Raw genomic sequence first — 21683 nt, forward strand, 5'->3', positions numbered from 1 at the left:
ATTACAGCTTGTCCACAAATTCAAACTCCCATAATATTGAAGAAATAGTGCAGAAGTTGTCATCACTCAATCAGGAGTGTAGGACAGAGACAAAATGATGTGTTGTAGTTTTGAGGACTTGGGCACAGCCTCTGTAGATTTTCTTATAACCTTTTACAAGCCATTTCGGAAAGGTAAAAGGAAATCTCCCAAACACAGGTGCAGTAATTTCAGTTTCATATGGGGAAAGTACCTAGACGCTAAGTATTCCTGCTGGGATAGGGTTTTATAGGAATGCAAAGTAATCCATGAATCGGCTTGTTTAGCAAAGGTATTCTTGTCCTCAAGTAGCGAGAGCTCACGTGTGATTTTGTTAACATGATTCCTAAATACTTTAATGATACTGCGAGCTCCCAAAACCCATTTATTTGTAGGGACCCTATGTTGGACCACAGGTACTCTTTATGGGCCATGTCCTGTATCTATAGATATTCAAGAGCCTTTGGTCTAGTGTGTCATTCTTGGCTACTCTCATTTTGACAAAATGTATTAAAGGCACAATGTCTTGCATACTATAGCCATACAAACCCAAATTCCGGCGTAATTGAAGTCCTCGGCTGGAGGAAGATCTCTTCCATACCTGGCAGATAAAGGTTGGAACACCTTACCTCCTCACCTCAGGCAGTCTCCATCGCTGCCTCAGTTCAGGAAGGACCTCAAGACCTGGCTCTTCAACTGATCACTGAGGACACATCCCGCAGCACCTTGAAACCCTATGGGTGAGTAGTGCGCTCTGAAATACATGATTGATTGATTAAATTTGGGCTGGCGATGCGTTACAAGGTAGATGAAAAAGCTGCCTGTACATATTGAGGTTCAACTTTTCTGATCATTCAGTTTAGCTACACAGCCATATGCGATGATTGGCAGGAACTTCGTTGTAAGAACCTCCAATATTGGTAAAGACCAGAAAACTGACAGAAGGGACCCTGCTTTCACTTTCATTTGATCCTTATATCGCAGAAAGCTTTCTTTAGTGTCGATTATGACCCCAAGGTACTTGTAGTCATTCTCTTGACCTAGTTTGTGATTAGTTATGTACCAAGGACCTGCGTTCTTGAGACTTTTTTTGAACGCTAGCACTTCTCTTAAGATTATAGTTACTTAACTTGGCCAATAGCCTTTGAAGAACCACCTTAGTTCTGCTTAGGAGAAACATGTCATTTACATATAGCATACTTATTAATGGTTTCTTCCCTAGGTTGGGTGAATGAGCATTCGTATGATCTGGATCTTGTTGCAGGGGCCAACACAAATCTTTGCTTGAGGCCTGTTAAGGTTGAAATCTTACGGAAAACCTTTGTTCCATCTCTAATTTTTATCCTGATCCAAATGTCCTTACAAAGTTATTCAATTGCCTTCATTAGTTTGTCTAGTATCCCCCAGGCAGCAAGTTTGGACCAGAGAATTGACCTATTGACATGTTTGAAGGTAGCCTTCGTGTGCACAAAACAGTCATACTGGGTGCCTCTAAGTCTTTGGGCTTTCTTTGTTGTCATGGCAAAACTGTTAGATTAGAAAACTGGTGCGATTATATGGTATAATCTGTCGCTTGGCCGCGCAACAGTTTAGATCACTAAAAAAGCACTGCATAGTATTTTGCTTCATAATCCAACAGCACAATCGGGCGCTAGTTTGCTGGATCACTTATTCTGCTGCCTTTGTATATTAAGAGAAGGATTGCACCATGCCAGGAGTCAGAAATTTGGTTTGAAGAGAAATAGTAATTGTACGGTTGAACCAAGTAGTATGCCCAACCCTCAGGGTTTGATTTAAAGAGGGTGTTGGGCACTTTTTGAATCTCTCTTGTACAATAGGAATTAGTATCCTCACCGTCTTAGCCACACCCAGGTCCTTTCATCTATTAATTTAATACATTCCGTCAAGCGAGTGGTGAAATGGACTTCAGGGTACTGTATCCAGACTGACTCGCTGATATTTGCATTGTTTGCGGTGTGGGGTCCTGTCCCCAGATCGCCAGTACTCCAAAAACCTCTTGGGTGTTTATTCTTGTAGTCAAATAATTTTTCCCCGCTGACGTTTATAGAGCTCCTTCTTGGCTGCTGTGGAGGGACGGTTGAAAATAGGGCTTGGGAGGCTTGTCTATTTTGCATATGATGGCTTTCTTAAGGTTAGTCAAAAGTTATATGGAGTTATGACTAAATATCGTAACCAAGCTTTGGTATTAGACAGCTTGTCTGTACAGTCTTTCATTATGTCTGGTGTCTCTGGGAAATCAACTTCTCCTCGTCTCCTTTCCAGGTCCTGTGGGATGGCTGTTACAAACGCCCCTCAAGAAGCAGGAGAAGATTCAGGTGAGTGAGCATACCCAGGTCAAACAGGATTACTTTAGAAGCCATCCCAGAGTCATTGGATGATCATCCAACTACAGTAGAAGTCATTTTCACATCATCAGACGTCATCAGCACATCTTAGAAACGTGTGCCCGATGATTTGAGAATGACATGAAAATGAGTACCTGATGACTCCTCTAGAGGTGGTTGTTCCTGATGATTTGAGGATGACTTGAAAATGAGTGTCTGATGACTTCAAAAGATGAGTTTTGCTCTTGATTTGAGGATGATTTCAAAACTGTTATCTGATTACTTCACAGGGATAGTTTGCATTAAAAAGATGAAAGTGTTTACTAATGTTTGCGGATGGTTTGCTGATTATTTCAAGAGCAAGTTTGCTATTTTTATTTCAGTTTTGTTTTAAAATGTAAGTGGCTGAGTGTTTTCTGGAGTATTTGCTGATTATTGTTCAATTACTTCATGTAATATCTATTGATCAGAATCTGATATATATCAGATAACGCTTTAAGTCAGAGGTTAGTATTTTTACTGGCTTTTGTTACTTATAAACCATTCTTATTTATTATAATTGTTAAAATAAAGAATTAACATCTTAATACTTTCAACATTTAATATCAATAAAGCAAATCAGGCTAGGCGCCACACAAAGCCCTCCCCTAAAGGGCCAGCAGCCCTTTTTATGCTGAAGTCTCATCTTGGTTGGGGTCTATCTGGAGCCTAACACCTAGATACCAATGGAATGGAGGAAAACAGCAGAGTACAGGGGACCATTATAAATAATGGAAGCCCCCTTTTAACACCTGCTCTGAGCAGGTGTTAAAAGTGCCAAAAACAATGGTGCAAGGAAATCTCTTAGATTTCCTTGTGCCATTTGTTCAAGGCCTCTAGTTGGGGAACCCCCCCCTTGCATACATTATGCCTGGCGCAAGGGTTTACAAAGTGGAGAAATGCATGGATTGCGCCACTGTGTAAATATGGCGCAGAGAAAATGCCACTCTAGCGCCACCTTAACATAAAAAATTATGCTATGGCAGCGCTAGGGTGGCACTACGGGCTCTGAAGTAAGCCCCTAGGTTTCTATGTATGCATGCTGCTTTTTGGTGCCAGTTTATAGCTCATTGCGCTATATTAGAAGTATTGCAGTTTTTGATCTGCAAGTAACAAAAGTATTTCTGTGACAAAAGCAGTAACCCACTGAACAGAACTAGCCACATAAAATACAAATGTGTTCTCTGCATGCTTCAAGTTTGTAGTTCCATGCTACTTTATGAAGCATCAAAACCGAAACTAGACAAAACCCAGATCTACCCAGCAAGAGCATTAACCCTAGGAATTGTGTTGCTAGTGTTACGATGCCTTGATTATTAATAGACACAAACATGTCTGCAGCAGGTGCATAAAGGCTGTCAAATTGTTTAAAGTGCAACCTGCTTGTGACCAATTAAGTAAGCCAAAACAGACTTACTGTCATGCTTGTCCTTGGTACCAGTTAAATATACAAAAGACATGAATTTCACAAACTCTGCCTTTCAGAAATAGTTTATAGCCAAAGAAAGAACTGATGGTGATGTCACACATTAATAGCTCACTGTCTGATGTAGTTGTACTGTAGGACATGTAGTCTTGGTTTTCAAGTGGCAAATATTGAATCATAGGTACCAGCCAGCAAATTATAAAACAAGGACTGGCTAATGTTTTAACTGTGTTTCGGTGAAGCAGAGTAGACAAGAAGTGCACACGCATTTGTAATGGGGATTATTTGCATTGTGCAAGCAAAACACGAAAAAAGATAAAGGTCACACCATTTTTTCACACTTAATGTAGATTTAAAATTGTGGCACTGTCTGTTGCTGGAGGAAAACCCTGTTAACGAATGCTTCATTTAGATGTATTATATTATTTTTATCCCAATCTCCTCCCCGCCCCCAATGCTGTGATAAATCCAGAAGAAAGTAGGCACTGCTGGCCCCTGGCTTAAGGGCTCCTCAGACTCTCACAGCTCTTTAACGCCCATTGTGCTGCATGAATAGATCGAAGCAGTGCATCTGGGAACGCCCTAAACAATCAAAAATGTTCTAGCTTACGCAACAAGAATTTTCAATTATATTAAGGACACGGAGGCGAGGATTATGCTATCTCACTCTTTACTGTCAACACACAGCAGCCAATAGAAAAACAGAACTACATTTCCCAATATTCCAATAGCCTCGTTATGACCCCGAATCAGGGCCCACCATCTGTTATATATGTCTTTCACACCATAGTCCTTCCTCTTTCTTTGCTCAAAGATCCAGCAACAAAGGACGAACAAAAGCCAACAGCGAGATCGTGTCGTCAAACCACAGAATCATCCCAACGCAAGAGTTGAACAGCACAACGGTGCAACCTAATTCAAACATCTCTCCACGAAGAACTAAGTTAAATCCCAGTGAACTCCTTTAAGTAGCTTTCTCATCTGAAAAAGAAAAATGTACGTAATACCATATATATTAATCACTCCAACAACTTTACAAGGGGGGGGGCATCAACATAATATCAATGTCGTCACCCATAACATCCAATTTTTTTACATTAAATTGTTATCAAACACAGGTGGGATAATCCTCGCCTCTGTGTCCTTAATAGAATTGAAAATGCTGTTGCGTAAGCTAGAAAACTTTTGATTCTATGTCAGGACCGCAGGCTTCGGATTATGCTAGTTTAAAGCTGAGCTATAACCCCAGAAGCTACATCCACAATAGGTTTGTGATAAAATAACTTAAAAGTAGAATCTGAAGACCAATCAGCTGCAGTCATAATGTCTTCCAGTCTAGAACCTGAGTTAAAAGCTTTGGAAGTCATAGCTCCTCTAACAGAATGAGCCCCAAAAATAGAGATATCCATTCCTGCTTCCTGCAACAGCCATCTGACCCATCTAGCTAAAGTCGCTGAAGACACAGGGTCAAATGGTTTCTGCAAAGAAATTAACAATTGTCCAGAATGGTCTCTCCTAAATTCTCGAGTAACATCCTCATAAACTTTCAAACAGTTCACAACACAAATCTTTGAATTATCTCTGAAGCTTGGATACAAAATGCATGTAGAATGTGACTTAGTTCTTTTAGAAATTCGAAAAGAAACTCCTGTAGGAGTAAATACTCTACCTGCAATATCCAGGGCTTTAACATCTGATACTCTTTGAAATGAAATCAGTCAAAGCAACATAGTTAATTTAGCCGATAATTGCTTCCTTTATAAACCCTCATTAGCTGGCCAGGAAAACAGAAATTTCAAGATTATATTTACATCCCATAAAGAAGAGTACTTGGGCAAAGGCGGGCTTACCAAACATATACCACGTAAAAGCTTACATATCAATGGTTGCTCCCCAATGGGCTTACCTTCTATTTGAGGATGTTTAGCTGAAATGGCTGAACGAGAATTATTAATAGTTCTATAAGCAAACCTGTGTGCCGCTAATTGAGATAAGAAATGTGCAATCATCTGCACTGATGCTCCCAGGGGATCCACACTCCCCTGACTGCACCAATCCAACCATCGTTTCCATGCGGAGGCATATCTCTTATGTGTACTAGGCACCAAGAATTGAGAGCGGAATAATCTAGTGTCCTCCGAAACGTCAGAGATTTGTTCTGGGACCCTGCAATTCTCCAGGTCATGAGCGCCAACTTGCTCTCTAGAACAAGAGGATGAGGTTGACCCAATGGATCCAATAACAGATCTATCGAACTTAGAATCTGCACCGGCGTTGCACAACATAGGCACAAAGCTACCAGGAACCAAGACTGTGCTTTCCAGCATGGAGTTACTAAAATCATCTCTACCCCCTGCTGAAGGACCAGGGAGAGAACTCGATGAATCATTGAAAAAGGAGGAAACGCATAACTCAGTTCCCCTGTCCAGGTTTGTAGGAAGGCTTCCGATCCTAGAGCCATCGGATCTAGTCTCCAACTGTAAAATCGTGGAAGATGTGTATTCAGATGGGATGCGAATAGATCCATTGTGCAAGGGCCCCAAAGATGATTCAGAAATTGAAATACTCTGGGATGCAATCTCCAATCGCTGGCATCTTGGAGATACCAAGAGTTCCAGTCTGCTACTACATTCACCTTGCCCGGAATTTATTCCGCTGTATTCGAGATTTGGTGAGCTAGGCAAAAGTGCCAAAAATCCTTCGGTATCTCTGCTAAGATCTTGGAGCGGGTCCCCCCAAGTTTGTTGATATACCTCACTGCTGAAATGTTGTCCATTTTTAACAGGATGCAACACTTCGGCTTGAGAGGGGACAGAGTCTTCACTGCAAACAAGCCCGCCAGGAGCTCCAGACAATTGATATGTAACTGAAGTTCTTCTGGGGACCACCAACCTCCCGTCTCCATCTGGCCACATCTGGCTCCCCAGCCTCATCTGCTGGCATCCGAATCTATGACCACCTCCGGAACTGAGACAAAAATTGCTCTGCCGTTCCAAGAATCCATGTGGGCTAACCACCATTGGAGCTCCGTCCTGGCTTCCTGAGATAAACTGATCATTTCTGAATAAGCAAGCCCTTTTCGAAGATGCATAATCTTCAACCTCTGGAGGGCCCGATAATGAAGAGGACCCGGAAAAATGGCTTGAATGGATGAAGCTAGGAGGCCCACCAAGTGGGCAAGAACCCTCAAGGAAATCGAAGGAACAGATAAATGCTCTTTTTAACTCCTTCTTGATCGCCAGTCTCTTGGTCAAAGGAAGTTTCAACTGAGATGAGATGGAATCTTGAAGCCTAGAAACTCTATCTTCTGGGAGGGGTATAACTGGGACTTTTCCAGATTTATAATGAAGCCCAAATCCTGAAGCCACTGAATCATCCAGGATAGGTGAAGAAGAACAAGACGTTTCTCTTGCGCCATGATAAGAATGTAGTTGAGATACACTATGAGGCGCACTCGCTTCTCCCTGAGCCACTGCATGACTGGACGCATGAGCTTGGTGAAGCACCAAGGGGCGGAAGACCGACCGAATGGCAGGGCTGTGAACTCGTAACAATTGTTTTGCCAAAAGAATTGTAGAAAGCGCCGATGAGGAGCGAAAATAGCAATGGATCAGATAAGCATCCTTGAGATCTAAACGGACCATCCAGTCGCCCTCTAGCAGTAGATCTTGGAGTAAATGAATGCCCGCCATTTTGAAATGGCAGTACACAATCCATGCGTTGAATTGCCGTAGATTGAGCACCAGCCGAAAACTCCCTCCTTTTTTTTGGGACCAGAAAAATAGTACTGATAAACCCTCTCGGGTGAAGGGAAGAGGGAACAATGGCTCCTTTTAACAGAAGATCGTCTATTTCCTGATCTATGAAACTGCTGTCTAGTTAGGAAAAACTGAGAAGATGAGGGGGAAAGTCTTGCTTGGGAGTTTAGTAAAACTCCAGGTGATAACCTGCGACCGTCTCCAAAACTCATGCATGCTGTGTGATTAATGCCCAGTTGTGCACAAATAAACTCACTCTGCCCCCCAACAAAACTTCTTTGAAAGAAAGAATTGTTACCTGATTGAGAGGAAACTTGGTTGTATTGGCCTCCTCTGTGAGGTCCTCTCGGGTTCTGGCCTCTATAACCTCTGCCTCTTGAGGGATAGAAGTTGGAATTGTTTTGGAAGTTGGAGTTACCACTGCCTCTGTGATAGGGACGTGAGGTCTGAGAATAGATGCGGCCTGGCGCTCGACCTCCAAAGCGTCCGGCCCTGCGAAAAAGGCCACTATTGAAAACCTTCTTGATAGAGGTTTGGTCCTTATCTAAAGCTGAAAAGGTAGCTACATACTTGGCAAGGTCTTTAACAAATCTGTCACCAAAAAGAAGTCCATTGGCCTCAGGGCCAGCATCGGTATTGGCTAAATCCGCCAATTTGGGATCAATACGCAACAGGAGAGATTTCCTGCGCTCCGTCGAGATGGAACAATTAGCATTACCTAATAAACAAATGTCTCTCTGGGCCCATTCAAGCAGGACGTCAGGATCAATGGGGTCTTTAGATTCTTTGGCTTGAACAGCCAAGTCCAGGATCTTTGTGTGGGGGCCAGAAATGTCACCTCCAGGCCCTATCAATACCTTTTTTAGGGTCCTTCGCGTAGTTTTTAAGAAAAGTAACCATATGGGGGTCTAGCTCAGGAGTTTCCGCAACCTTACCGGCTAGGGCAGGACGAGGACATTCTGAACGCAAAGTACTGCAAATGTCTTTTTCAAAGCTCTTCCTTAGTCGGGATTCGACATACAAAGCCACCTCCTGACAAGGGGGCATCTCCGTCGATCTGGGATGTGTCAGAGCCTCCGGATCAAAAAGTAAATTCTTACTTGACTGAGAGCTCAAAGAATCCTCAGCATGACGCGTTTTGCGTTTGCCTTGCGTTCTGTCAGGGGACAGAAGTCATAAGAATTGGAACCATCAGAAGAGTTCTGATTAGGCAGAGAGGACTGGGTATCCTTGTGGGTTTTAAAAGTTTCATATCAAATCAAATCAAATCATTAGCATTTGTAAAGCGCGCTACTCACCCGTGCGGGTCTCAAGGAGCATATTCATGATCTTTCAAGATCGCATTGATTGATTGATCTAGAGGGTCATACGAAGATGACTGGCCAGGCTCATTTATATTGACCTCTGTGGGGGCGGGGTTCCCCGAGCCTGCGCCAAAACGCCATAGTTGAAAATGGGTTGTGCCAAAGGGGCGCAAAGCTTTCACTAAGGCCTTATTTACAGAGTCTTGCACGTGGAAGTCTAGAGCTTTGACTAGGCGTTCTTCCATATGCAGATCATACTGACCAGTCTCATAAGCCCCATATTGATCATCATCCTGATAATGTGCCATATTTGTTTCTGCTTTCAAAGTTTTGTGAGGTCCTCAGGCACTGAAACAAGCAGGGAGGGGCGAAAAAAACACCCAGGTGCTGAAAAACGGGGAGAAGGTCTCCCAGCCGGTATATTTTTAAAATATAACAATAACACTGAGGAGGCAGCACCTAAAAATCCCCCTAGAGCAAAGCTCTAATGTTTATTTCAGCCCCTTCGGGCGTATAGATGGGGGCGAGTGAGCACAAATCCACGGAGCTCTGTTCTGAAATACACGCTCGCACTGAACTTGAAAGCAAGTGCATGCGCATGCGCGAAAACAAAAACAGAAAGAGGACTGCGCTGCAGACAGTGCGGCCGCCCCAGTACTCCTCACCGGCACAAGCGGTGAAGAAAAAACGCTGATATTCAAATTTTCAAATAAAATGAATAAAGGGAAATAATTCCGGCAAACCACGAGCGCTCGGCCTAAACCGGCAATAAGGCGCCTGAAAGCAAGTAAGCTGTGCCACCGAAATCACAATAAAACATCATGAACCATTATAAGAAACATGAAAGGACTTAGCTCTGCGCCTGGAGCAGCAAAGAAAGAGAAAGGACTATTTTGTGAAAGACATATTTAACAGATGGTGGGCCATGATTAGGGTTCATAACGAGGCTATTGGACTATTGGGAAATGTAGTTCTGTTTTTCTATTGGCTGCTGTGTGTTGACAGTAAAGAGTGAGATAGCATAATCCGAAGCCTCCGGTCCTGACATAGAATTAACTTCTATTCAAGCTGAGCTGTAAAAAGGGCAGAGGCCCAGTGACATACTGTGATTCTAGGCAAATCACTGTCTCCTGCTCTTTAACTACAAAAATAAAACCGGACCTTCTGTAAAGTAATTCTGGGGCTCATGTAAACCGCTCCAATCATGCCCTTGAACAGAGATTGCGCTGCATACAACTAGAAGAAACGAAATGCTTTGCTACGTCACTCGACTGTGCAGTTTTGAAAAACCGATGGCGAGGAAGCTGTTGAGGTCTATGAAAAAAGGGGGTTATGGTGTTTTCCTGGGTCTGTGTGGTTACTTATACCAGATTCAAGACTTTCCTGCCCATAGAGACAGATTTATTCAGCAGCTAGTCATTGGAATGCTGGCACCAAGTAGCAGATATGGACCGGGGCATTTCTTTCTCCAGTTTGGAGGTTTGTATCACACCAATCAAATATGCCTAATAAGAAAACATTTTCGTTTGTGTGTTTTGAAGCAAAAGCTATCTCGGCTTTCTGAAATGTCCTGTTAAAGATTTATGTTTGTCACAATTGTGTGATTCTTGTTGCTCAGTTTATTTGCAGTGGCTTTGTGGGCTTGGATATTAAATAGCTGACTTAGTAAAATGCACTGGGGAAAAAACATGTATAAATAATCGTTTTTTCTCGTTTTAGTTTGCTTTTTTAAAACGCATTTCTCTACTTCATTTTTTTGGTGTGCTTCAGGGAAGGTATTTTAATGGTGATTGGGAAGAGAATTATGTGGAGTTCTGGTCAGAGCTGCCGACTCGAACCTGTACCAGGTTCGAGTCCTGTCGCTGGCTCAGTATCCTGTGATTTGGGCTTCCTGTGCCTAAAATAGAAATTAATGTGACCTTGTCTATTGTAACTGGTGCTCATGTAAACCTCTCTAATTCTTTCTGGTCAAGTTTGTTCTATGTGAAACTGTCTAAAAATATTTTAGCTATATAGACATTTACCATGTTTTTTCTGCTACCATAATTCTTGGCATCTTAATTTCTCCAAAATATACTGTAAGCCATTTCACTCATCATTATGAAAGAATTATTAAATATAAAGGTTCCAAATTTCATCTAGAATGCGTAGGTGAAAGTCTGAATTAAATATGGCAGAGTACAGACCCTAATTTGAATGTTACATAAGGCTATTTGCAGCAGGCACATTAACCTACTGTGTACATATTGTTAGAGTTTCTAATACTATTTGACTTAAAAACCTGTATGCATTACTGGAATAGAGATCATTTTGGTCCAGCTGCTATGGCAAGTAACATTAAAAAGAAAATCCACAGTTTCCCCATCAAGGTAATCCAAGGAAAACCCTGGCAATGGCGGGGGATTGAAAGGAAAGGTGCCCCAACTGAGAATGGCTACAGTGTATATTTAGGTTGGGTTCTCTGCAGCGAGACCCACTCACAGTCCGAAACGATCCTAACATCCTCATTCCATTCAGTGCTGCAAAGCCAGAGGCCCCCACACACTCCTCACCCTCAAACCAGACGATACTGGCCTAGCTTCCCTATTAGAACTTCTCCCAGACCACAGCAAACATATGCCTTAGCAAAATTTTCATAACACTTCGGGAATTTGCAAATTTAAATTTAAAGAACATGCAAATAATGTGAATTTCATAGTGCTAAAGTGTGGGCAGTTATGTTCTGTATGAGACTGGTTCAAACAGAAAATACATTGCAGGAGATATTTTCTCCACAAACCTGTCCCTTTGTCTACCTGTATCACACAAGACTTTGATTCATGAGGTATGTCCTGTTGTTCAACTTTTGCATAAGTGGCAGTAAAATTTAGCTTCACATACTTTTGTTCTCTAGACCCAGTTCATGTTTGTACAAGGGGGGTGCAACCATCAAGAGCCACTCACCAGGGGATCCAGCTGCTCAGCCCCTACCTGAAAAGGCTTCCTCAAGTTTCTCTCAAAAACAGCTCCATATACACCTTGGAAGAAGGGCGTAGCTGAAAAGGCTTGGGCCCATCCACAAAAACCCTGGCCAGGCTCCCCTCCCTCCAACACTGCATCCCAAAATAAACATCCATCTGACCCACTGTTTTCACTGTTCTTCTCCCTCCCATCTCCTATCCCATCTCCAACTATATCGTCTGCCACCAGCTCTGTCTTTGGTTTTACCCTAAGCTTAGATAATATACAAAGGCACAACTAAATAAATATTCAAGGCCAAAGAAACCTGACAGAACCATCCAGACTCCCTGGCTGCCTATATCTCTCAAACACTGCTTAGTCTTTAACACTGTCTTTTCTTCTGGTAACTTTTAAATGTTGTGGGGTTGAAGGGTAGAGAGAGTACAGGCTTCTAGATAGAAAGTTCTGATACCAAATATTGAGTTTAAGTGGGTGAATCAATAAAATATTTGTGGATGTTGATTCATACCGTCCCTCAGCTGCTAGCATTCTTTTTTACTTCATTCTTCCTGATGTTCCTATCAGAAAATGTTGGCAAACGTTTACACAGGAGCGGAGTCACTCATGCTTTTGTATCCACACCTACATTTTTCACATAACAAGGACTCTCACCTCTGCAAAATCGAGCTGCCCGTGCACATCGATGGTCACCTGCTCATGCTCTCTCATGCTTGCTGCTTCCCATGCTCTTCTGTTTGAAAACCTCCCCTACGCTGTGTCATTCACTCCCAGTTGCCTCCTCCTGCAGTCTGCCCAAAGGACTCCTGTCCACTTCTCCCAGGAGTACTGACCAAGGATCTGGCGATGTCTATGTGAGGGAGAAGGAAAGCAGCCTGGAGCATCATTTGGTGTCTGGACAGCAGTAAAGGGTAAGTTAGAAAAACATTTGATGTTCTGTGAGTGGGAAGTGTTGTGCCTATTGCCCACACTGGTGACATGCTGACCCTCAAATAACAGCAGTATTCGTTGGCAACTATGCATCCATTGCATGAGACCCAATCTTTGCATATGCAGACAGCACTGTGCTTTGACAAACATTCTAGATTCCCCGCAAAAAGAAATGCGCATTGGAGTGAATTTTTGACATGGCTACTGTGTATTGCTGGCACTAATTCACCAGTTTTTTTCACTATTACACATGGTGCTTATAAATGTCAAATAGCAATCTAGAAATGAAACCTTTTTTTCAAAGCATGTATATATGATGTCATGTATAATAACGCTTCCTATTGTTATCTTCAGGTTGAGATGCAGCAGCTGGTGAAGGTTATATTGTGATCTATTCATTTTCAAATGATTGTGTGCTGAGGCGAGTATTGGACAAGGCTCGAAAATTGATGCTTCATTTGGTAAGATATTTATGTTAACTTAGCTACCCTTCTGATAACTAACATTCAGGTCAAAGCTGCAAATTGTTTGTGTGAAAACGTAATGGACATTAAACATTTGTTTTGAGTGATAAAACCTTTAGGCTTAAGTAGTCCCCTAGCAGGTCACATTATTGCAGGAGGGTTCTTTTAATGATTTGTAATGCCTTTCCACACCTCCTGTCGCTTCTACCCAAATAGGCAAGCCTTACAGGACTTAAACCAGAACTCTTGGTGACAGCACTGAGAGCACACTGTGCTTCCAGCTCTACTTTGGACTTTCATCGGTGGTCTAAACATTTGCTTGTAGGCCGTCAATGTAGGAAGCTGGCCTGGTGTGTGGTGAGTACCTATGGTATTATCACCTTCTATCACGTATCCCCTATTAGTGAAGTGTAGTCAGTGTCTAGGAAGCCAGTCTCTCTAGAGGTAGCTGTGGATGAGCAGCCAAGGCTTATCTAGGAGACATGCAAAGCTTATGCAACACCACTTATAGTCACATAGCACTTACACACATGAAAGAACCACACAGCGTTACAAAAATAAAGGTACTTTATTTTAGTGTCACAAATACTAAATAGGCAATACTACAATAGGAGGTAAGTAAACACACTATTATCTGTACAGTAGCAATCCGAAATTGCCACAAAAAAAAGCAATAGGAAACAGTGAAAAGCCATAGGCGATATTAAAGGCCCGGAAGGACCAAACCATATACGAAGAAAGTGGAATGCGAAAGTCGGGTCCCCACCTAAGAAAGTGGAATTGGTAGAGGGGAGCTGGAGGAACTAGGAAACCCCAAAGGGAAGTACCAGAGTGCCCCCCCAGCGACCAGGAGAAAAGAGGTAAGTAACAGTTTTTCCCCAACCCAACGAAAGGACTTCAGAGGAGGATAGTGCAAGACCCGACAAGATGGCAAGAAACCAAAGGTGGATCCTGGAAGAGGAAGACCTGGAAAAGAAGGGGACCAAGTCCAGTTACCATTGGAGTGTCCGTCGTGGCAGGCGCCACTACCCACCCGTCCGTGGATGCAGGATCTGGTCGACGAAGACGGTCAGCAATGCAGCCCCGGGGGCAGCTGAAGAGCTCCTGAGTGATGCAGTTGACGTCCCACGCTGGATGAAGAATTGCAGTCAGTCTGTGGTGTTGAAAAAGCACCAACAAGCCTTGTCAAAGGCAAATGTCGTGAATGAAGAAAAGTGAAGCTGCTGGGAACCAGCAAGAGTGAAGAGTGCTGGGGCTACACGGAGCCTAAAGATCCCTCGGAGGAGATGCCAACAAGCCTTGGTAGCTGCAAGAGACGTGGTGCACGGAGGTACTGTCCTGTGTGGAGATGCGAGGGCCTACCATCTCCAAAGGTAGACAGCTGGCAGAGAGGACCAAGGGGACCACTCCAGACCACCACCTGTGATGCAGAATCCATGCACCTCAGGACGAGACGAGACCCCCACAGCCGGTCGTTGTTGCAGTTGGTGCCAGCGGATGCAGGGGAGTGACTCCTTCACTCCAAGGGAGATTCCTTCTTGCTTCTTGTGCAGGCTTAAGACTCGTCGCCCTCAGAGGATGCACCGCCAGGAAAATATTTCAGTTGTTGGAAGGAGCCAGAGAAACAATGTTGCAGAGCAGCGTCGTCGCTGTAGCTGCAGATTCAAAGTTCCTGTGGAGTCCAGTTGCAGTTCCAGTGGCCAGAAATCGAAGTAAACATTGGAGAGGAGTCCTACTGGAGTCTTGCATGTCAAATCTGAGGACCCACCCGAGAGGGAGTCCCCAAATAGCCCAGGAAGGGCAATTGATCACCTTGCAGGGTGACCACCTATCAGGAGGGGGCTGTGATGGGTAGTGACCTGTGTCCAGTACACGCGTAAAATGCCGTTCCCGCATTCACGAAGTCCAGGAAAATGGAGCTGGAGTTTGTAGGGGCACCTCTGCTCAGGCAGGGGTGACTTATAGCGACCTGGTGTAGTGACCTAAAGTGAAAGGGTGCATGCACCTTTTCACACAGGCTGCAATGACAGGCCTATAGACACATTTTACATGGGCTCGCATGGGTGGCATAATACATGCTGCATCCCATGGGGAACCCTTGGGCCCCAATGCCTTGGGTACCTGGGTACCATATACTAGGGACTTATAAGGGGGCACCAGTATGCCAAATGTGGGATGCTTGTGGTCCAAGCAACCAAATTTAAAGGGAGAGAGCACAGTCACTGGGGTCCTAGTTAGCAGAATCCCAGTGCACACAGTCAAAACATGCTGACAACAGGCAAGAAGTGGGGGCAACCATGCCAAAAAGAGGGTACTTTCCTACAGTCCTGTACTGGTCGCTATGGAAATCTCTTAACTCATTGTTTTCTTTTCAGATGGACATGCTACAAGCATAGTTCAATGGAGCTCCCTCCAATATTCATCTGGAGGGCACTTGCTGCTTTCAGCCTTTGTAGATCTGTGATTTATCCTGTAAGTTAGAGGGGCAATGTGTAAAGAAACTGTGCTGTCAAACTATGGTGTCAGTGTATGGCAGAGATTGAAACCACAGATTCCCTCATATGTTGAGGAAAACAATAGGATTTTCTATTGTTATGTTATATTAAACATCTGGGACTGATATTCTGAATCTAAACTTGCCCCTTTGCTCCTACAGTCCAGAAAGGGACACTTACTTTCTTCACCTTCCATCTGAACAATGCCCTAATTTCACATGTGCACATTTGAAACAAGACCATAAACAAAGCAGGGTTAAAAACATCTCTTAAGGCACCCTTTATGCTGGAGGAGGATCCAGTGATTTTTGAAAGCAGACAGTCTAAAAGAAAACCTGAAGTAACTTGGTTGAAGAAAGGGTACTGTGGAGTCCAGTTGCAGTTCCAGTGGCCAGTCCCCATTGTAGAAGAATAAGGCACAGTTTATTAGAAAACATAGCTGACATTTGAACTTTCTCTTTGAAACACTGCAAATGTGCTAAGTTTAAACAAAATGTAAAGGCATATAACATATGCTTTTGTTATCTTTTTAGAATGTTATGACATCTCCGTGGAAGCTGGCTACCTCTCAACACCTGACCTACGAGAAGGAATCTTGCCATAATGATCTGCAATTGCAAAAGAGGATAAAATACTCTGAATCTGGAAGCACACAACAGAGTCGCTTGTTTTGTTGACTTTTTAAAATTATTTTTGGTTACTTTTAATGTTATCTTGTACTTGTGTCACAGACACTAAAAGAAATTATTCAACCCTAAGTCACTATTTAAACATTTAGGAGTGAACCACAAGCATCCAAAGCATTTTATGGAATCATTCAGAAGTCCTCCCCATTCATAATAACCTAGAGTACTCACCCAGTGGAAACTCTTGTTTATTACGGATAGGGAGTAATTCTAAATAATTCCACTGGGTAATCTTGGTTGTTATGCGTTGATTAGGGGATGTACGATAGTGTGTTTTCCCCACTCTACTTGTGTATATTAACTGTAATCTGTGTTCATCCTGCAGTAGTCATAAACCCCTCTAAAAGTAATCCACATTCATTATGAAGCTGTAATAAAATAAGTCTGGTGTAATCCACACTCATTCTGAAGATGTTAAGAAATCATCCATGAGTTATCTATAGTAATCCTGACATTGCCCTGAAATCGTCCTTGAATAATCCACGCACATTCTGAAGATGTCAGGAAATCATCCAGTAGTTATCCACAGTAATTGTGACATTGTCCTGAAATCATCCTGGAGTAATTCACACTCATCCTGAAGTTGTCAATTAGTATTCCTGAAGTTGTACGAGATCATCATGCATTTTCAATTGAAGTTATCAGGACACCATCCTGGAGTAGTTTTGGTGATGACTCTGGAGTCATCTCATTTAAATATTTCGCCCTATACACATACTTCAGGATGGCTTGGGATGACTTCATCAAATAATTACAGGAATAGCCCAGCTGAAGTCACCTGATTACTGTAGAATGACTCTAGGATGATCTTCCTTTCGGACTTGGGTAGAGACTGTAGGTAATACTAATTGGCTTTAGAGTATCTTTGTCCCCTTTTTCTGAGGTCAGTTTATCAACTCTTAGGTGTGCGGCTTCACCCTGTGTTCAGTGAACTGAGTCAGTTTGCTCTTTGCCTCTCTGGGTAGAACAACCACTGGTTTACTCTGTAGGGATCCTTTCTCCCCCCTTTCACAGTGCTCCCCTCCAGGTGCTCCCCACTGTTTCCTTCACCTGCTAACGTGCACCCCTCTCTTGCTTTCAACCACTTTGCCACTTATAGGCTGGTGTCAGTCCCTCCCTCAATCACTTGCTGCCATTGCCACAGCTCTCTAGAGTTGTGTCGGGTGTCTTCATGTGAGCTGGTGGCATCCATCACTCCTGGCTCCAGTTCTTCTCCTCCTCCTCCTCTGCAGTCTCCATTCCTTCGGCCACTATCCTTGTGTCCCGGGAGCCTCCTCTCAGCAGCTCCCGGTCATCCGCAGGATTCTTGTCTCCGTCTCTGTCATTCTGGGAGTTGGCGTTCTTTCTCCTTTCCAAGAGAGACTCTTCCTGGTTAGTCGTCCTTTCCTGTGGCTCGTCTCCTCCTCCGTTGCCCTGTAAGAGGGAGTCCTTCATTACTTCTGATAGACTGCTTTTGTGGCACCAGCCCCACCTCTTGCATAATGCAGTGTTAGTTTTGTTTCAGGTGGCGCCGGCGTCTATCGGAGACCTCCATGGGAGCTGCTACAGCCATATCAGGTAAGATAGCTGGATGGGGGCAGGGCTCTTGTTGCTTTTTTGTAACCCTGTCTGGTTTCTTTGAATATCTCCACCAGCATGGCAACCAAGGGAACACCCATGCATCTCCTCTGTGACGCAAAATAACGCAAGGCAGCACAATGTGCTGTAGCTTTTATTTTCCACAAACACTGCTTTGTAAATTCCCAAAAAGGATTTTGAGGTATGGTGTGCATGATGCAAAATCTTTGAAAGTCTGGCCCTTGGTTATTTTAGTGAAATCATAGGCCACACATAAAAAGTATCCCATATTTCAACACAAAGTGTGACCACTATCTTTTCCCCCCAGGGGTGTGGGGGGTACGATCAGGCCCCACAGGGGAAAAAAACATACATTTGTATACAATATATATGGCCCTCGAGGGATGGGGTGGCCTATATGCCGGGGGCGAAAGCTTCAAAAACTGAATTTCCCTGGTGTTTAGTGGTTCCTGCTCATGGATTGCGGCAGGTTGCGATCCATGAACAGGAAATTATTTGAGAAAGACATTGCTGGAAAGAGGAGACTTTCCCCTTTCCAACAATGCCTGCCTCGAAATGGAGAAGTTTGTCTAGGGCCTAAAAACCTGCTCGACATGCAGAAGAGCATTGACTTCTTCCTTCCCACCGCGACCAGTGAGGACTTGTACCGCCAGCACACACAAGACTGTAGGTTCCTTTTAAACCCTCTCCAACATCAGCAATTCGGGTGAAAGAGGACATAAGGGAAAGCAGTGTGATCCAATGGGCTTGGCAATACAGATTTGAATCTGGAGGTTGACATCCGAAACCTCTCAGGCGAGGTTGAGCTGGCATCCGGAGACACGTTTCAAAGAACTCTTCTTTGGAAGTGAGGGACACATGGAAAAGTAGTGGTACGTGCAACACAGTGAGAGCTTATAGGATCCTTAGACAAGCAAATTGGTCTTTGAATGGTTGGGGTGCTAATATAGCACATCGTGGCTAACTAGACAAGGGAGCAGACATCAATAGTGGAGGCACCAAAGAAGGTAGTTTGTGGGTCATCTCGAGCAGGGTTGGTAATTGAAAGGATTTTGGATACACATGAAGTGACATGGAGGGAGATGATGGTTCCTGATGGCCACTGGTTGAAAGCTTCTAGAAAAGAGGGGACATCTGACGACACTTACAAAGTGAGATAAAGATCTGTGTGATGTGCTTGAAAGAGGGCGGTGAGAGGATGCGTGTGTCAAAGAGGAAAGATGGAGCGTAAAAGTCAAAAGTAGAGGGAATTTTGAGCACAAAGGCAGTGGGAGCCTTGAGGTCACACACAGAACTGGTGTTGTGGTGTATAGAGAAGAGGCTGGGGTCCCCTACTGAGGATATTTTAAGGGAGATGGAGCATTTACACATAGGACACATTAGGTGAATACCTGTAATAACTCTGAGAAGCAATTTGGAGGTGGAGCCTTTGGGCCTGACAGGTAAATTGTGGTACTGAAAGGGGACATTTAAGGTACAGACAGAAGGGACACTTAAGATTAATCCTCACGTTAGTTTATTTAAAATAAAACAATGGCAAACAATATAAGTATAATGCATCGCATTATGAAAATCGTATCATACTTACTTACAGATGCAAACTAGGCAATCAATAAAATGTTGTTTGTACCAAATCCTCTCTGCCCCTCAACAGAATTCTGCCAACAACATATCACTACTTATTCATTGTAAGGTACATACTATAGTATTAGCAGTAGTAACACCCAAACCCCTTGTTCTTACATGATAAAACACTTGGCAATTCTTTTCCAAATGTAACTAACTCGAAAAACTAATGCTTGTCTCAAACAACTAGCAAGAATAATTAATTATGGGGAATGGCTTCGCGGTACAAGACGACAGACTTCCTCACTAAAGCACGTGATCATTCTATTCACTGTCTTCTGCTGCCCGGAGCGAGTGGATTTTCACCCTGCCTCCGATGCTACAGAGGCCAATTTCCCATCAATCGATGCCCTGATATTGCCGCCCAATCTGCAGTGCCTCATGACGGCAAGACCAGTCTCCTGATCTGGCCTGGTGTCACTTGAGGGCTCATCTAGATGGCCTCCCTGCCAGGATGGCGAAAGTCAGCACTCCCTCTTGAATGGTGAAGACAATGGAGTACTGGGTGTGATGCAGGAGGATCACCCCCTGTGTTTATGGAAAGCAGTCAGGGTTTCACTCACGATTGGACTTTTAAACTGCCACAGCTAATGTAATGTGTCCCTGTGGAGTGTGCCCTGCACGGACCAAGCTGGCGTCATTGAGTCACAGGAAGAGGATGGGTGTGGTATCGGGTGTGGCGTACCTTGCCCTGTGTGGGCTGAGTTGGGCAGCGTGGGACGTCAGTGAGAGGAGTGGCAGCATGGGGCTCTCATAGCAGGCCTCTCTACTGGTGAGCAGTCTCTTCCCGACCCTTGATTTTTGCCACCACATGGGGGGTATGTGAAATTTTATCCCCTAGAGGGTATATGAAATGAGTGATTAACACCATGTAGCCACCTCTAATCCACAGGAGCTGATCACTGTTGCATCAGATGCGGATCCTTCACCTTCAGACAAGTTGGAGATGATCCTACAAGCTATTGCAGAGACCAGGAATGCCCTAGAGACTGACTAACTTAGATGCCCTTGCAATCAACTTTAGGCCCCTACACAAAAGATCAGTGAAGCTGTCAGAAAGGGATAATGCAAACGGGTCTATTCTACAGGAACACTACCACAAACACTGTAAGGGCAAAAACAAGTAGGTGATCGGACAGATTGTGTCAGATTCCCAGTAGGCATGTCCGGAGATGCAGAAGACCAGTCCTACCCATATAGGGGGTCATTCCGACCCTGGCGGTCATAGACCGCCAGGGCCGGGGACCGCGGATGCACCGCCAACAGGCTGGCGGTGCATCCAGGCCAATTCTGACCGCGGCGGTAAAGCCGCGGTCAGAAAAGGGAAACCGGCGGATTCCCGCCAGTTTTCCCCTGGCCTGAAGAATCCTCCATGGCGGCGCTGCAGGCAGCGCCGCCATGGGGATTCCGACCCCCTTCCCGCCAGCCTGGTTCTGGCGGTTGTGACCGCCAGAACCTGGCTGGTGGGAACGGGTGTTGTGGGGGCCCCTGCGGTGCCCATGCCAATGGCATGGGCACTGCAGGGGCCCCCTAACAGGGCCCCAGAAAGATTTTCAGTGTCTGCATAGCAGACACTGAAAATCGCGACGGGTGCAACTGCACCCGTCGCACCCTTTCCACTCCGCCGGCTCCATTCGGAGCTGGCATCCCCGTGGAAGGGGGTTTCCCGCTGGGCGGGCGGGCGGCCTTCTGGCGGTCGCCCGCCAGCCCAGCGGGAAACTCAGAATGACCGCCGCGGTCTTTTGACCGCGGTACGGTCTTCTGGCGGTTCCCGCTTGGCGGGCGGCGAAGATTAGAATGACCCCCATAGTGAGCATGCCAGCGGGCCTGGAAGGTAATAATTTGACCCAGTGTGTAGCAGATTGGATCATAAGAGATGGTACCATCTGACCTTTCCACCTTGTTAATCGCGGAGAGAGCCCTCCATGTTGTGGCTAAGCAGCATTCTTGTTTGCTCGGCTTAGACCAAAAGAGACGAAAATCTTGAACTTCTTTGGCAAGGACACTGTTCTGCATGCTGCCAGATCAGCAGGCCACTTTGCTGTGGAAGGCGTCA

At 44.4% G+C, this 21683-nt stretch overlaps 1 long non-coding RNA gene across 2 annotated transcripts; it reads left to right on the forward strand.

Moving 5' to 3' along the window:
* The first annotated feature begins 642 nt into the window (after window positions 1–642).
* Window positions 643–16893, forward strand: LOC138245923 (uncharacterized). Of its 2 annotated transcripts, XR_011194191.1 has the most exons (5): window positions 643–758; window positions 2302–2354; window positions 12639–12759; window positions 13133–13239; window positions 16271–16893. It is a non-coding gene; the product is annotated as an uncharacterized lncRNA (long non-coding RNA). The 2 variants fall into 2 exon arrangements; XR_011194190.1 differs by lacking the exons at window positions 643–758; window positions 2302–2354 and adding an exon at window positions 9886–10369.
* The last annotated feature ends 4790 nt before the right edge of the window (window positions 16894–21683 follow it).

Source organism: Pleurodeles waltl, chromosome 7, assembly GCF_031143425.1.
Source record: "Pleurodeles waltl isolate 20211129_DDA chromosome 7, aPleWal1.hap1.20221129, whole genome shotgun sequence".
NCBI classification, from domain to species: domain Eukaryota; kingdom Metazoa; phylum Chordata; class Amphibia; order Caudata; family Salamandridae; genus Pleurodeles; species Pleurodeles waltl.